This window comes from Myotis brandtii, unplaced genomic scaffold, assembly GCF_000412655.1.
Source record: "Myotis brandtii unplaced genomic scaffold, ASM41265v1 scaffold179, whole genome shotgun sequence".
NCBI classification, from domain to species: domain Eukaryota; kingdom Metazoa; phylum Chordata; class Mammalia; order Chiroptera; family Vespertilionidae; genus Myotis; species Myotis brandtii.
The window spans coordinates 6,706,360-6,723,205 of NW_005356635.1; the positions used below are offsets into that span (position 1 = coordinate 6,706,360).

General features: G+C 40.6%; 1 protein-coding gene across 5 annotated transcripts in view; it reads left to right on the top strand.

Annotated features, from left to right (window-relative positions):
- Positions 1 to 16,846, top strand: part of HLTF (helicase-like transcription factor) — a 118,630-nt gene that overhangs the window by 59,629 nt on the left and 42,155 nt on the right. The gene's annotated exons all lie outside the window — the stretch shown is intronic.

Here is a 16,846-nt window from a genome sequence, read left to right on the forward strand (position 1 = left end):
CCCAGCTGTGAAGCAATGCAAGCTGCTGTGGGGCCTTGGGCCTTCTTTTGGATGTTCTGGGTCTCTCTGACCCAGCTGCAGCTTGTTAGGTAATTTTAGATTGCAAAGGGCCAGGACATTCATATGCAAAAGCTTCTGCGCACAGGTTGGGTGGGGCGGGGTGTCAGGGAATCAACAGGGCGGAACAAACAGCTGTGGCTGATCTTCAGCCCTGCCCTAAGAGGCCCCGGGTCTCAGTGTCCTGCGGTAATCACTGCAAGCACCTCTGAGAGGTGGTTCTGGATGATGTCTCTTTTGTCTTTTACTTGTAGTTTTGAAGTGGTTGTGCGAGGCAGCAATTTCAGGTGTTTACCTATGCCACCATCTTGTTTTCTTTCCTGTTGAGTTTTTTGATGATAGCCATTCTGACAGGTGTGAGGTGATAGCTCATTGTGGTTTTTCTTTGCATTTCTCTGATGATTAATGACTTTGAGCATTTTTTCATATGTCTCTTGGCTATTTGTATGTCCTCTTTGGAGAAATGTCTATTGATGTCTTCTTCCCATTTTTAAATTGGATTGCTTGTCTTTCCTTTGTTGAGTTGTATGAATAGTTTACATATTTTGGATATTAACCCCTTATCAAGTGTATCATTGGCAATTATGTTCTACCATATAGTGAGTTCCTTTTGCATTTTGATAGTGGTTTCTTTTGCGTGCAGAAGCTTTTTATTTTGATGTAGTTCCAATTTGGATGCCTTTTATCTCTTCTTCCCTCTATTTCCACTTTATTTCCTTCTTAGCTTCCTTTGCCCTAGTTGATGTATTTATAAACAGATTGCTGCATGAGATATCTGAGATTTTACTGCCGATGTTCTCCGTTAAGATGTTTATGGTTACATGCCTTATATTTCAGTCTTTTATCCACCTTGAGTTTAATTCTTGAGTATGATGTAAGTTGGTGGTCTAGTTTCATCTTTTTGCATGTGTCTGTCTAGTTTTCCCAGCACCTTTTGTTGAAGAGACTGTCTTTACTCCATTGTATGTTCTTGCTTCCTTTGTCAAATATTAATTGACCATAATGGTATGGGTCAATTTCTGGGGTCTCTGATCCATTGGTCTATATGTTTGTTCTTGTGTCAGTACTAGGCTGTTTGGTTATAATTGCTTTGTGGCATAGTTTGATATCTGGTACTAGAGGCCCAGTGCACAAAAATTTGTGCACTCGGGGGGCGGGGGGAGGGGGGTCCCCCAGCCCGGCCTGTGCCCTCTCGCAGTATGGGACCCCTCGGCAGATAATGACCTGCTGGCTTAGGCCTGCTCCCGGGTGGCAGAGGGCAGGCCCAATCCCTAAGCCACAGGGCGATCAGGGGGTTTGGGCGCTGCCCCCTGTCACACACAGAGCCGCAGGGCAATCAGGGGATTGGGGAGCTCCCCCCTATCAGGCACAGAGGAGGGCTGATCAGGGGGTTGGGGTGCCTTCCCCTGTCACGAACAGAGTAGGGCGGATAGGGAGGTTGTGGCCCCGCCCCCTGTCACTCACAGAGCCACAGGGCGATCAGGGGGTTTGGGCGCTGCCCCCTGTCACACACAGAGCCGCAGGGCAATCAGGGGATTGGGGAGCTCCCCCCTATCAGGCACAGAGGAGGGCTGATCAGGGGGTTGGGGTGCCTTCCCCTGTCACGAACAGAGTAGGGCGGATAGGGAGGTTGTGGCCCCGCCCCCTGTCACTCACAGAGCCACAGGGCGATCAGGGGGTTTGGGCGCTGCCCCCTGTCACACACAGAGCCGCAGGGCAATCAGGGGATTGGGGAGCTCCCCCCTATCAGGCACAGAGGAGGGCTGATCAGGGGGTTGGGGTGCCTTCCCCTGTCACGAACAGAGTAGGGCGGATAGGGAGGTTGTGGCCCCGCCCCCTGTCACTCACAGAGCCACAGGGCGATCAGGGGGTTTGGGCGCTGCCCCCTGTCACGCTGATCCCGGTGCTGGGAGCCTTGCTGCTCCGCTGATCCCGGTGCTGGGAGGCCTATTACCCTTTTACTATATAGGATAGAGGCCTGGTGCATGGGTAGGGGCTGGCTGGTTTGCCCTGAAGGGTGTCCTGGATCAGGGTGGGGGTCCCCACTGGGGTGCCTGGCCAGTCTGGGTGAGGGGCTGAGGGCTGTTTTCCGGCTGGCGAGTGACTAAAGCTTCCAACCGCTCCTTGTTTTCTTCTCTTTTTTTTTTTTTTTTCTGGGCCAGTTTTAGCTTTGAGGCCTTGCTGCTGAAAACATAGATACAATGTTGCGGTCCGAGCCCGGCTGAATGGAAGCCCTTTTCTGGGGTTTTGTTTAGCTTCTTATTTGCAACATAGTATATAGTTGCTTAGAGTTGCAACTGAGAGGCTGGCAAGTGAGGCGGGGAACGTTGGAGTCTGCAGCAAGCAAGCCTCCCTGCTCGCTTCAGTGCCTGGCTGCCGGCCGCCATCTTGGCTGACAGTTAATTTGCATATACTCACTGATTAGCCAATGAAAAGGGTAGCGGTCGTACGCCAATTACCATGTTTCTCTTTTATTAGTGTAGATTATGATCACTCCCACTTTGTTCTTCTTTCTCAACATTGCTGCAGCTACTTGGGGTCTTTTATGGTTCCATATAAATTTTTGGAGTATTTGTTCTAGCTCTGTGAAATATGCCATTGGTATTTTAATAGGGATTGTGTTGAATCAATAGATTGCTTTGGATAGTATAGACATTTTAGTGAAGTTATTTCTTCTAATCAATGAACATGGTATACGCTTCCATTTGTTTGTATCTTCCTCTGTTTCTTTTCTCAATGTGCTATAGATTTCCAAGTACAGGTCTTTTAACCTCCTTGGCTAGGTTTATTACTAGGAATCTTATTTTTTGTTGTTGTTGCAGTAGTAAATGGGATTGCTTTTTTAGCTTCTCTTTCTAACAGTTCCTATTGGTGTATAAAAATGCCATTGCTTTGTAGATGTTGATTTTGTATCCTGCTACCTTGCCAAAATAATTTATTTAGTCTAGTAGTTTCCTGGTTGAGACTTTAGGGTTTTCTATGTACAATATCATGTCATCTCCAAATAATGAGAATTTACTTCTTCCTTTCCAATGCCTTTTATCTCTTCTTTTTGTCTGATTTCTGTGATTAGGATTTCTAGCACTATGTTGAATAAGAGTGGTGAAATCAGACATCCTTGTCTTGTTCCTGTTCTTAAGGGAAACACTTTTAGTTTTTGCCCATTGAGTATTATGTTGGCTGTAGGTTTGTCATATATGGCCTTTATTATGTATGATCCCTCTATTCCCGCTGACAGTGTTTATCAAAAAACAGTGCTGGATTTTGCCGAATGCTTTTTCTGCATCTATTGATATGATCATGTAGTTTTTATCTTTCAATTTTTTTAAATTAAATGATATATTTTTATTATTTGAACACTTTCTATTGATAACTAAACATAAATAGACATTCTTAGAAGAAATCAGGAACAGAATTTCCTAAGACAACTAACAACATAATGTATTTATCAATGACCTTTTTATATAGATTCTATACAACTATCTCTTATAATGTTTTCCACAAAGCCATATTAGTTTATCATTCTTATTACCCACTGTATAATCCAGCCTCTTCATCCTCTTTAGGACAGTAGGACATACTAAAATAATACAACAGTTTATTTGTGATTTTGCTCTTATTTATGCTAAGTGTTCCCTTATGACAATTTTCCTTTTCTGTGAACTGCCTGTTCATATACTTTTCACATTTCCTATTGGTTTCAGGGTCATTTTACTGATTTGCAAAAGAACTTTGTATTAGCATTTTGTGTGTATTTTAAAAAAATATTTTATTATTGATAGTATTATAGCCATCTCTTCTTCCCCCTCCTTACGCACATCCTCCCAGCCCTTACCCCTTCCTCCGTGTCCTCACTACTCTATTGTCCATGGGCTTTGTTTATAAGTATACTGGTGGCCTGGTGCACAGATTCATGCACATTGAAAGGAAATTAATTAGAAGATATATTTTAATATTGCTATTCTCCCTTTCTCTATAATAGAAGAGTCAGAGATGAAAGAAAATTAGTAAAATATATATGAAAATAAGATATAAATTGATTAATAACAATAACAACATGATATAACAACAAAAAAAGACATGATATAAAAACAACAAAAACATGATCTAAAAACATTGATTAAAAACAATGACTGATAAATTGATTAAACTTATTCTAATATCTCCCTGTATACCACATTACTAGTAAGAGTAAAAACACTTTCAGAGTGCTTGACTAATTTCCCTTGTGATGAAGTATTTACAACTTTAACTTTAACGTCACACGCTCTTCGAACTCGAGAGAAAGCCAGCGAGATTGGCGACAGTGAGAGCTTTATATGTATCACGTATGTGCAAGTCAACATTTATTTATTTATTTTTAAAAAATATAATTTATTGATTTTTTACAGAGAGGAAGGGAGAGGGACAGAGAGTTAGAAACATTGATGAGAGAGAAACATCGATCAGCTGCCTCTTGCACGCTCCCCACTGGGTATGTGCCCGCAACCAAGGTGCATGCCCTTGACTGGAATCGAACCTGGGACCCTTCAGTTCGCAGGCCGACGCTCTATCCACTGAGCCACACAGGTTAGGGCTCAACATTTATTTTTAAATTGCCAGTACATGTCATATGTACCGGCTGGTCGGTGAGTCGGACAGTCGGACAGACGTAAGGTTGGTCACTTAGTCTTTTATATCTACACTAATAAAAGAGAAAGACGCAAATTAACCATCACTTCACCACTCTGCTACATTCACAAGCCACGCCCACCAGCCAATCAGGAGCGAGTATGCAAATTAACCCAACTAAGATGGCGGCGGCCATGGAGCTGGAGCAAGCAGGAGGCTTGGGTTGCCCCCGACGATGGAGGAAGCCAAGCTTCCTGCCTGCCCTGGCCAGCCCTGGGCTCTACTCAAGGCTACAAAGTTTCAATTATAGAAGATAAATACATTCCAGATACCTGCTTCCAGCCCAAAAGGAGAGGCTGGGAGCTTGGTTCGCCAGGGGGCATGGCCAGCCTGAAAACGGCCATCAGCCCCTCACCCAGGCTGGCCAGGCACCCCAGCAGGACCCCCCCATCCTGAAGGGGTTGTGGGCAGCCTGAAAACGGCCCTCAGGTTGGCCACACCCCCATGGAATGAGGGTCCCCGCTGGGGGGCTTGGCCAGCCTGCAAACAGCCATCAGCCCCTCACCCAGGCTGGCCAGGCACCCCAGCAGGACCCCCCCATCCTGAAGGGGTTGTGGGCAGCCTGAAAACGGCCCTCAGGTTGGCCACACCCCCATGGAATGAGGGTCCCCGCTGGGGGGCTTGGCCAGCCTGCAAACAGCCATCAGCCCCTCACCCAGGCTGGCCAGGCACCCCAGCGGGACCCCCACCCTGATCATGGACACCCTTCAGGGCAAACCAGCCGGCCCCCACCCATGCACCAGGCCTCTATCCTATATAGTAAAAGGGTAATATGCAAACTGACCCTAACAGCAGAAAGACTGGGAATGACTGGTCACTATGACACACACTGACCACCAGGGGGCGGATGCTCAATACAGGAGCTGCCCCCTGGTGGTCAGTGCGCTCCCACAGGGGGAGCTTTGCTCAGCCACAAGCCAGGCTGACAGCTGCCAGCACAGCGGTGGTGGTGGGAGCCTCTCCCGCCTCCTCAGCAGCGCTAAGGATGTCCGACTGCAGCTTAGGCCTGCTCCCCGCTGGCAAGTGGAGGGCTCCTGGGCTGCCAGAGGGATGTCTGACTGCCAGCTTAGGCTCGATCCCCCGGGGAGCAAGCCTAAGCCAGCAGGTGGACATCTCCCCCGAGGTCCCAGACTGCGAGAGGGCACAGGCCGGGCTGAGGGACCCCCCCGGGTGCACAAATTTTTGTGCACTGTACCTCTAGTATATAGATAAGTTCATTGATTTATCTCTTCTCGTTTCCCCATTTCAGTTTGTGATGTGTCACATTTATTGATTTGAGAATATTGTACTAGCCTTGCATCCCCAGAATAAATACCACTTGATTATGTTGTATGGTCTTTTTAATATATTGCTGGACCCAATTTGCTAATATTTTGTTGAGGATTTTAGCATCTATGTTCATCAGGGATATTGGCCTGTAACTTTCTTTGTAGTGTTTTATCTGGTTTTGGAATTAGGATAATGCTGGCTTTGTAAAAAGAACTTGGAAGTGTTCCTTTCTCCTGATTCTTTTTGAATAGTTTGAGGAAGATATGTGTTAGTTCTATGAATGCTTGGTAAAATTCTCCTGAAAATCAATCTATTTCAGGACTTTTGTTTGCTGGGAGATTTTTAATTACCGCTTCAATTTCATCAGTTGTTATTGGCCTACTCGGGTTTTCAGATTCTTCCTGATTGAGTTTTGGAAGATTGTATGTTTCTAGGCATTTGTTCATTTCACCCAGGTTGTCCAGTGTGTTGGCATATAGCTGTGTATAGTATTTGCTTATAATGCTTTGTCTTCTGTGGTGTCCATTGTTATATCGCCTCCTTTGTTTCTGATTTTATTTATTTGGTTACTCTCTTTTTATTTCTTGATGAGTGTGACAGAGGGTTCATCAATATTGTTTATCTTTTCAAAGAACCATCTCTTGAATTTATTGATCTTTTGTAATGTTTTTTAGTCTCTGTGTCATTTATTTCTGCTCTGATCTTTATTATTTCCTTTCTTCTACTTCCTCTGAGCTTTTATTGCTGTTCTCTTTCTAATTTATTAAGTTGTAGGGTTAGATTAAGTTGCTTGTTTTCTGAAGGTAGTCCTGTAGTGCTATGAACTTCCCTCTTAGGACTGCTTTTATCGTGTCCCATAGGTTTTGGGAGGTTGTGTTTTCATTTTCCTTTTTTTTCCAGTAAGTTTTTAATTTCTAGCTTGACCTCATTGGTAACCCATTCATTGTTTACTAACATGTTGTTTGGCCTCCCTGTATTTGAGTGTTTTTGAGTTTTTTTTTTTTTTTTTTTTTTTTTTTGTTGATTTCTAAGTTCATGCCAATGTGATCCAAGAAGATGCTTGGCATTATATCAATCTTCTTGAATTTCTATAGACTTGTTTTGTGCCCTAACATGTGGTCTGTCTTTGAGAATGTTCCATGTGCACTTGAGAAGAATGTATATTCTGCCACTTTGGGATGTAATGTTTCGTAAATATTGATTAATCAATCTGATCTAGTCTGTTATTTAAAGCCTCTGTTTCCTTATTAATTTTTTTGTGTGGAAGATCTATCCAGTGATGTCAGTGGGGTGTTGAAGTGCCCTACTATGACTGTATTGCTGTCAATCTCTCCCTTAAAGTCCATCAAGAGGTGTTTTTTTGTTGTTTTTGTTTGTTTGTTTTTTTATGTGCTTGGGTGCTGCTATATTGGGTGCATATATGTTTACAAGGGTTATATTTTCTTGTTGAATCATTCCTGTTAGTATTATGAAGTGGCCTTCTTTGTCTCTTGTTACGGCCTTTGTTTTGAAGTCTATTTTGTCTGATATGAGTTTTGCTACCCCAGCTTTTTTTTCCTATCCATTAGCATGAAATATATTTTTACATTCCTTCACTCTCAGTCTGTATCTTTTGTTTTGAGAAAGTCTCTTGTAGACAGCATATATAATGGTTATGTTTTCTTATCCATTCAGTCACCTTATGTCTTTTGACTGGAACATTTAATCCATTTACATTTAAGGTTATTATTGACTAGTGGCCCAGTGCACGAAATTTGTGCACGGGTGGGGGGGTGTCCCTCAGCCCAGCCTGCACCCTCTCCAATCTGGGATCTCCCACAGGGATCGGGCCTAAACCAGCAGTTGGACATCCCTCTCACAATCCAGGACTGCTGGCTCCTAACTGCTCACCTGCCTGCCTGCATGATCACCCCTAACCACTCTGCCTGCCGGCCTGCTCGCCCCAACTGCCCCCCTGCCAGCCTTCTCACCCCCATCTGCCCCCCCACTGCTGGCCTGCTCACCCCCAACTGGCCCCCCCCTGCTGTCCTGCTCGCCCCCAACTGCCCTCCCTGCCGACCTGATCACTCCCAACTGCCCTCCCCTCATGGCCTAATCACCCCTAACCGCCTCTGCCTTGGCCTCACCACCATGGCTTTGTCCAGAAGGATGTTTGGAAGGTCTCCCGGTCTAATTAGCGTATTACCCTTTTATTAGTATAGATAGGTATTTATTTATTGCCATTTTAATTTTCTTTATGCCTATGATCCTCTCTTTCTCGTTTTCTTCTTAAAGCAGTCCCTTTAACATTTCTTGCATTATTGGCTTGGTGCTAATGTACTCCTTTAACCTTTTTTTTTTTTTTTTTGTCTGGAGAGCTTTTTATTACTCCTTCAATTTTAAATGATAGCCTTGCTGGATCCAGTAGTCTTGGATTTAAGCCCTTGCTTTTCATTACTTTGAATAATTCATGCCACGCCCTTCTGCCTGAAGTGTTTCTCTTAAGAAGTCATCCAACATGCTCATGGGAACTCCTTTGTAGGTAATTTTGTGTCTCTCTCTTGCTGCTTTTAAGATTCTTTTTTTGTCTTTAACTTTTGCCATTTTAATTATGAAGTGTCTAGGTGTGGGTCTCTTTGGGTTTATTTTGATTGGGACCCTTTGTGCCCCCTAATCTTGGGTGGCATTTTCCTTCACCAAATTGGGGAAGTTTTCTGTCTTTTCTTTAAACTGGTTCTCTGATTTTTTGGTCACTCTCTTCCCCTTCTGGTATTTTTTGTAATGCGGATGTTGTTAACATTTCATGTTCTCCCAGAGCTCCCTTAAGCTCTCTTCCTGCTTTTTAATTCTTTTTTTCTATTTGCTGCTCTAATTGGGTATTTATTTATACCTTTTATTCCAAATAGCTGATTTGATCCTCTGCTTCATCCAATCTAGTTTTAATATCTTCCAATTTGTTCTTGATGTCAGATATATCATTCTTAATTCCTGTGTGGTTCCTGTTCATCACCTATATTTCCCTTTTCATGATGTAATTTGCACTAAGTTCCTTAGGCATCTTTAAAACCATCATTTTGAACTCTGTGAATGATAGGTTGCTTGTTTCCATTTCATTTATTTCTTTTTCTGGAGATTCGTTCTTTTCTCTAATTTGGGTTGTTCTTTTTTGTGTCCCCATTTTAGCTGTCTCTTTTTATTTGCTTCTGTTTATTATTTGCTTCTATTAACTGCTCTTCCTCCCAGTCTTTATGGGCTGGCCTAATGTAGAAAGTGTCTTGAGGGGTCCAGTGGTGCAGTCTCTTTGTTTACCTGAGCTGGATGCTCTAGGAATGTGCCTTGTGTGCATTGTTTGGGCTCTCCTGTTGTAATTGGGACTTTATTGTTAATGTCCCATTCATGGGAGGGATCTCCCCTCTGACTTGCTGCCAGTGAGGTTCTACTCCAATGTCATTGTTCCAGTTGTTATCCATGTGCTTTCAGTCCGCTATTTGTGGGATTCACTGGATTTTGCCCTGATATTGTTGAATCTGGTTCTTTGGTGTGTCTATACTGGACCTCCTGGGAACTTCTCTAGTGCAGGTTAATGTGAGTCGCTGTACCTTTATGGCCCTGGGAAACCTGATTGAGATCGGAAAGGTTGAATCCCCTAGTAATCCCGTGGTCTGGGACTACTTCCCCCAGTGGCTGGGTCTGCCTTGTGTCTCACACCTTGATTGTCCTTGTTCTTATCTGTACTCCAGTGGTTCTCAACCTTGGCTGCACATTAGAATCACCTGGGAATCTTTTTAAAATCCTGATTTCTCGGAAATTCTGTTTCTTTGTTATGGGGTGGGGCCACAACATTAGTAACAAAGAAACAGAATTTCCGGAGGATGAGGCCCAGAAATTAGGATTTTAAAAAGATTCCCAGGTGATTCTAATGTGCAGCCAAGGTTGAGAACCACTGCTGTACTCCCTTCTACTACAGAGTAGGTCCTACAGGTGTCAGCTGCAGGTACTTGGGATCCCGTTGGCTTTTGCACCGCTGAGCAGTCCAGGATGGTGTCTGCAACCTCCTCTTATTATTTTCAACCCCATCAGATGGGTAGGAAGGATGTCATATTCTTTCAGCTGCAAGAGATAGGAAACCTATTCAAATGGTACAGATATTAATGAAGCGCAGCATCTTACAGAGCTGGAAGTCCAGAATTTAGCGTGGGGTCCAGGGTTAGTTGATTCAGAAGCTCTGTGATGTCATCAAGGACTTGGGTTTTCTGATTTCTTGGCTCTGACATTCTCCCCCCTTTTATTGTATTTTATTATTATTTTTTCCATGACCATTTATTCCTCATATGCCCTCTTCCACCTCAATGCATCCACTCACTTCCACAGTCACCACACTTTTGTCCCTTGTCCATGAGTTTTCTCTCTCTTTTTTTTTTACTCAATCCCTGAACACACATCTCAATATCTCTGCAAGCCCCCACCACCAGAGCTGTCTGCCTGCTCTCTATCAAGGATTTTGTCTATTTTGCTTGTTAGTTTAGTTTGTTCATTAGATTCCACATATGAGTGAAATTATCTGGTACTTGTCTTTCTCTGACTGGTTTATTTCATTCAATATAGTGTTCTCCAGGTCCATTGTTGCAATTGCATAGGGTAAATTTTTTTTCCTTTTTACAGCTGCATAGTACTCCCTTGTGTAATTGTACTGTAGCTGTTTTATTCACTTAACTGCTGATGGACACTTAGGCTGCTTCCAAATCTTGGCTATTGTAAATACCGCAGCAATGAAAATAGGGGTGCGTCTCTTGGGTTGCTTCGTATATATTCCCAGAAGTGGAATTGCTAGGTCATAAGGCATTTCCATTTAAAAATTTTACTTTTTCTTTTCTTTTTATTTTTTTTAAATATATTTTATTGATTTTTTACAGAGAGGAAGGGAGAGGGAGAGGGACACAGGGTTAGAAACATCGATGAGAGAGAAACATCGATTCAGCTGCCTCCTGCACGCCCCCCACCGGGGATGTGCCCGCAACCCAGGTACATGCCCTTGACCGGAATCGAACCTGGGACCCCTCAGTCCGCAGGCTGACGCTCCATCCACTGAGCCAAACCGGTTAGGGCTACTTTTTCTTTTAGAAAGAGAAAGGGAGAGGAATAGAGAGATAGAAGCATTAATGATGAGAGAGAATCATAAATTGGCTGCCTCCTACATGCTCCCTACTGGGGATCGAGCCCAAAACCCAGGCATGTGCCCCAATTGGGAATTGAATTGTGACCTCCTGCTTCATGGGTCAATGTTCAACCCTGAGCTACACTGGCCAGGCATTTTTAAATTTTTGAGGTAACCCCATACTGCTTTCCATAGTGGCTGCACCAGTCTACATTCTCACCAACAGTGCACCAGGGTTCCCTTTTTTACATATCCTGGCCAACTTTTTTTTTTTGATTTATTGATGATAGCCATTCTGACAGGTGTGAGGTGATATCTCATTATGATTTTAATTTGTATCTCTCTGTTGATTAGTGATGTTGAGCATCTTTTCATATGTCCATTGGCTATTTGTATGTCCTCTTTGGAGAAGTGTCTATTCAGCTCCTTTGCCCATTTTTTAATTGGGTTGTTCGATGTTTTTTTTTAATGTTGAGTTTTATAAGTTCTTTATAAATTTTGAATATTAATCCCTTATCAGATGTATTGACAAATAGGTACTCCTATTCAGTGGGTTGTCTTTTCATTTTGTTAATTGTTTCCTTTGCTGTGCAAAATTTTTTTAGTTTGATGCAGTCCAATTTGTTTATTTTTTCTTTTGTTTCCCTTGCCTGAGGAGATATATCATTAAAAAAATACTGCCTTGAGAAATATCTGAGATATTACTGCCTATGTTTTCTTCTACGATTTTTATAGTTTCAAGTCTAACATTTAAGTCTTTAATCCATTTTGAGTTTATTCTTATGTGCAGTGTAAGAAGGTAGTCTAGTTTCACTTTTTTTTGCACATACCTGTCCAACTAACCAACACCATTTATTAAATAGCCCATTGTATGTTTTTGCCTCCTTTGTCGAATATTAATTCACTATAAAAGCATGGGTTTATTTCTGGGCCCTCTATTCTATTCCATTCATGCATATGTCTGTTTTTATGCCAGTACAATGTTGTTTTGATTACTATGGCCTTATAGTATAGTTTGATAACAGGTAGTGTGATTTCTCCAATTTTGTTCTTCTTTCTCAAGATTGCTGTTGCTATTCGGGGTCTTTTGTGGTTCCATATAAATTTTTGGAATATTTGTTGTAGTTTTGGTAAATATGCCATTGGAATCTTGATAGGAATTGTGTTAAATCTTTTGTTTGCTTTGGGTAATATGGGCATTTTAATGATGTTAATTCTTATCCATGAGCACATCATGGATAATTTAATTCTTTTAATTCTAGTACTTTTCTGATAGATTTTTTTAGGGTTCTCTATTTACAGTATCATGCCATCTGCAAAGAATGACAGTTTTATTTCTTCCTTTCTAATTTAGATGCCTTTTATTTCTTCTTTTAGTCTGATAGCTATGGCTAGCACTTTCAGTTTTTTGCCCATTGAGTATGATGTTGGCTGTGGGTTTGTCATATATGGTCTTTATGACATTGAGGTATGTTCCCTGGATTCCCACTTTGCTAACAGTGTTTATCTTAAATGGATGCTGGATTTTATTAAATGCTTCTTCTGCTTCTATTGATATGATTATGCGATTTTTATCCTTCATTTTGTTTATGTGGTGTATCACACTTATTACTTTGTATATATTGTAGCAGCCTTGTATCCCCAGAATAAATCCCACTTGATCATGGTGTATAATCTTTTTAATGTATTGCTGGATTCTGTTTGCTAAAATTTTGTTGAGGATTTTAGCATCTATGTTCACTAGGAATTTTGGCCTATAATTTTCATTCTTTGCTGTGTATTTATCTGGTTTTAGAATTAAGATAATGCCTGCCTCGTGAAATTAACTTGGGAGTCTTCCCTCTTCTTGAGTTTTTTGGAATAGTTTGGGGAGGATAGTAGGTGGTAGTTCTTTGAATGTTTGGTAAAAGTCACCTGTAAAGCCATTCAGTTCAGGACTTCTGTTTTGGGGGAGGTTGTTTTTTGTTTTGTTTGTTTGTTTGTTTGTTTGTTTTATTACTGCTTCAGTTTCACTAATTGTAATCTGTCTGTTCAGATTCTCTGATTATTCCTGACTAAGCTATGAAAGATTGTATGTTTCTAGGAATTTATCCATTTCATCCAGATTGTTCAATTTGTTGGCATACAGTTATTTGAAATATTTTCTTACAATCTTTTCTGTTTCTTTGGTGTCAGTTGTTACTCTCTTTCATTTCTGATTTTATTTATTTGGGTCCTCTTTCTTTTTTTCATTTTCCTTTTTTGAACAATATATCTTTATTGTTGAAAGTGTTACAGATGTCTGCTTTCCCCTTTCCACTCCCTCCCAATTACCCCTCCCCTCCTCAGGACTTCACCACCCTATTGTCTGTATCCATGGGTTATTCATATATGCATATAAGTTCTTTGGTTAATCTCTTCCCTACCCACCCTCCCTGCCTTCCCTCTGAAATTCATCAGTCTGTTCCATACTTCTATGTCTCTGGATCTATTTTGCTCATCAATTTATTTTTTTCATTAGATTACACATATGAATGAATCATGTGATACTTGTCTTTCTCTGACTGGCTTATTTCGCTTAGCGTAATACTCTCCATGCTGTCTCAAAAGGTAAGAGATCCTGCTTTTTAACAACTGCATTGTGGTATAAATGTACCACAGCCTTTTTATCCACTCATCTACTAATGGGCACTTGGACTGTTTTCAGATCTTAGCTATTGTAAATTGCAATGCTATGAACATAAGGGTGCATTTATTCTTTCTGATTGGTGTTTGAGATTTCTTAGGATATATTCCTAGAAGTGGGATCATTGGGTCAAATGGCAGTTTCATATTTAATTTTTTGAGGAAACTCCATACTGCTTTCCATAGTGGCTACACCAATTAACATTCCCACCAGCAGTGTACTAGGGTTACCTTTTCTCCACATCCACGCCAGCACTTGTCATTTATTTGTTAATGGTAGCCCTTCCGACAGGTATGAGGTGATATCTCATTGTCATTTTAATTTGCATGTCTCTGATGATCAGTGACAGCATTTTTTCATATGTTTCTTGGTCAACTGTATGTCCACTTTGGAGAAGTGTCTATTTAGGTCCTTTGCCCATCTTTAAAATTGGATTTTTGTCTTCCTTTTGTTAAATTGTATGAATCCCTTGTATATTTTAGACATTAACCCCTTATCAAATATGTCATTGGCAAATATGTTCTCCCATACAGTGGGCTCCTTTTTCATTTTGTTGATGATTTCTTTTGCTGTGCGGAAGCTTTTTATTATGATGTAGTTCCATTTGTTTATTTTCTCCTTAGTTTCCCTTGTCCTAGTAGGTGTATTTGCAAACATTGCTGCTAGAGATGGCTGAGATTTTGTTGCCTAGGTTTTCTTCTGAGATTTTTATGGTTTCATGACTTACATTTAAGACTTTTATCCATCTTAAATTTATTCTTGTGTATGGTGTAGGTTGGTGGTTTAGTTTCACTTTTTTGCATGTATCTGTCCAATTATCCCAATACCATTTACTTTAAAGAAATTAAAAAAATATATATTTCTACTGATTTCAGAGATGAAGGGAGAAGGAGAGAGCAATAGAAACATCAATAATGAGATGGAATCATTGATCAGCTGTCTCCTGCATGCCTGCCACTGGGGATTGAGTCCACAAGCCAGGCATGTGCCCTGATTGGGAATTGAACTCTGACCTCCTGGTTTATAGGTTAACTCTCAACCACTGAGCCACACTAGGCAGGCCTAACACCATTTATTGAAGAGACTCTCTTTATTCCATTGTATGCTCTTGCCTCCTTTGTCAAATATTTATCGAGTGTTATGCCTTGGGTTGATATCTGGGTTCTCTGTTCTGTTCAATTGATCTATATGCCTGTTCTTGTGTCAGCACCAGGCTGTTTTGATAACAGTGGCTTTGTAGTATAACTTGATATCCATTATTATGATTTATCCAACTTTGTTCTTCTTTTTCAAGATTGCTGTAGCTATTCAGCATCTTTTTAGTTCCATAAAGTTTTGGGAGTATTTTTTTTTAGCCTATAAATTTTATTTTTAATGGGTGAAATGCTCTTTTTATATTGTTTAAAGTTTTACATATGTCCCCTTTTTCCCAGATTGATGCCCCCCCAGCCCCCACACCAGCCACTCCCACCCTGGAGGGCAAGCCCTCACCGCCCCAGTGTCTGTGTCCAGTGTTATGCTAATATGCATGCATACCGGTCCTTTGGTTGATCTCTAAATGTGCCCCCCTCCCCCGCCCCCCATTTGTCTCTGGATCTATTTTTGTTCATCAGGGAGTATTTATTTTAGATCTGTGATTTCTTTTCTTTTTTTTTTTTTTGATGAGTCTCATTAAATGTTTGTCAACCTTGTTTATCTTTTCTAAAAACCAACTCTTGTTTTCATTGATCTTTTGTGTTGCTTTTTAAAACTATTTCATTTATTTCTGCTCTGATCTTTATTATTTCCTTCCTTCTACTCACTCTGGGCTTTGTTGTTCTTTTTCAAGTTCCTTTAAGAGTGAAATTAGATTGTTCATTTGAGCTTTTTCTTATTTCCTGAGATAAGCTTGTAATGCTATGAATTTCCTTCTTAGAATTACTTTCCCTTTGTTCCACAGATTTTGGGTTGTTGTGTCATTTTCATTTGTTTTAAGGTTTCCTTTGATTTCTTTCTTGATCTCATTGTTAACCCATTCATTGTTTAATAACATGTTATTTAGCCTCCATGTCTTTGTGTTTTCCAGTTTTCTTCTTGTGATTGATTTCAAGTTTCATAGCATTATGGTCAGAGAAGATGGTTGATATAATTTCGGTCTTCTTAAATTTATTGAGATTATGTCCATCAAGATTTGCTTTAGTATTAGATGCTCCTATGTTGGGTCCATAAATGTTTACAAGGGTTATGTCCTCTTGTTAGATTGCTTTCTTTATCCTTATATAGTATTCTTCTTTGTATCCTGTATGGCCTTTGTTTTAAAGTCTGTTTTGTCAGATATAAGGATTGCTATCCCAGCTTTTCTTTTTCTTTCCTTTTGCATGAAATACCTTTTTCTATCCCTTTACTTTTACTCTGTGTGTATTATTTGTTCTAAGGTGTGTCTTATTCATTTAACTACCTTTTGTCTTTTGATTGGAGCATTTAATCCATTTACATTTAAAGTGATTATTGATAGGTACATATTTATTGCCGTTTTATTTTTTAACTATGTTCCTCTGTTGTTGATGTTCTTCTTCCTTCTTTCTTCCTTCTTTGATCTTTTTTCTTCTTCCATCAAGTTCTTAACATTTCTTGTAATACTAGTTTGTTGGTAATAAACTCCTTTAGTTTTTTTCTTGTCTTTGAAGCTCTTTACTTCTTGAAATTTGAATGATAGCCTTGCAGGGTAAAATAGCCTTGGTTGTAGGTACTTGGTTTTCATCTTTTTTTTTTTTTAAATGATAAGAGAATTTTATTTTGTAACAGTGAGAGCTATCAATGAATAAAGGAGGTTCCCCTTTCCCCCACAATTACTGGATCCTTAAGTAGGCCAAAGCAGAAATATGAGAGGCTGATAATTGCATTTCCACAATATGCCACAGGATGGCAGCATGCAACTGATTAACCTTAATGGTGATGGTGGTGGGGGTGTTTTCACCATAAATAGAATAATAGAAACCCTTCCATTTCATATTAAGGTTTCAAGTTACAGTTTTGGTAACTCACTTCAAAAATGTGTTTTCTTGTATATT